We start from the raw sequence: 1,360 nt of genomic DNA, 5'->3' as shown, positions 1-1,360 counted from the left end.
AGATGTGAGATGTGCCGAACGGCTGCGTCCCGGGCCGGGCTGTGCCCCCCGCAGAGTCGCCGGTGCGGGCCGAGAGTCGGGAATTGTAGGAGGTTCTTCAGGCACGCGATATTAAAAGTTCGTGCAGGTTACCAATTTCAGTATATTGCCGTTTGAGGGGCGGCTTTTTTGTTTTCCCCCTCCCAATCTGATACAGCTGTTCAGGTATTCATACTGCGATTACTAAAATGGTATCTTAAAATCTGGATTTCCAGCCTACATCCTTTGAAACAGACCCAGGCGACTCCTGCGGCCCGTTAGCACAAACGGCTGCCTGCAGGGAGTCTGCAGGTCGGCTTGGGTGCAAGGCTCCCAGGAAATTGGGATTTGTGTCGGCTTTAACTCATCTATGTGAGTAAGAGGCATGTGGCTGATCTGTGAAAGATTTGGTGGTAGCAAGGAATGATTTGGAAATACGGTGGCATACACTGATCTGGCTTTAGCTGGTAAAAACATTAAACAGGTTTTATGTTCAGTTTTTAAATCTGCAAGTAGCCACTGTGCCTCATTTACTGAGTCCTTTGGAAATCTGGTTACTTGAAACTCAAAAGGCTTTAGCTTTATGTCGTGGTTTAACTCCAGTTGGCAGCTGAGCACCACACAGCTGCTCGCTCACCCTTTCCCCCCTCCCCAGTGGGATGGGGGAGAGAATCGGAAAAGCAAAAGTGAGAAAACTCATGGGTTGAGATAAAGACAGTTTAATACTTGAAACAAAATAATAATAATATATTGTAATGGAAAGTAAAATGAGAGCGAGAGAGAGGAACAAAACACAGGAAGGGGGGAAAAGAAACCCCCAAAAACGAGGTGATGGCGACCACTCAGCGCCCACCGAGTGATGCCCAGCCAGTCCCCGAGCAGCAGTTGCTGCCCCCCGGCCAGCTCCCCCCAGCTTATATAAGGACTACAGAGCCCTGGGAGCGGTGGTAAGGGACTCGGGAGCGCAGGTAGTCTTTTCATCAATCCTGCCGCTCAAAGGGAAGGGGTTTGAATGGGCCAGTCGAATCTGGTGAGTCAAGAAATGGGTACGGGACTGGTGCCACAGCCAGGGGTTCAGCTACTTAGACCATGGGACTCGCTTTGAGAAACGCAGCAGGTAGTCTTTTCATCAATCCTGCCGCTCAAAGGGAAGGGGTTTGAATGGGCCAGTCGAATCTGGTGAGTCAAGAAATGGGTACGGGACTGGTGCCACAGCCAGGGGTTCAGCTACTTAGACCATGGGACTCGCTTTGAGAAACGCAGTCTGCTGGGGGCTGACGGGGTCCATCTGACAGGGAAGGAGAAGAGCATCTTCGGTCATAGGCTTGTCAAGCTTGTGAAA

The sequence above is a fragment of the Aptenodytes forsteri genome, unplaced genomic scaffold (assembly GCF_000699145.1).
Source record: "Aptenodytes forsteri isolate BGI_AS27 unplaced genomic scaffold, ASM69914v1 Scaffold154, whole genome shotgun sequence".
NCBI classification, from domain to species: Eukaryota; Metazoa; Chordata; class Aves; order Sphenisciformes; family Spheniscidae; genus Aptenodytes; species Aptenodytes forsteri.
The sequence above is the reverse complement of the archived record's forward strand: the minus strand, read 5'-3'. Positions refer to the sequence as shown.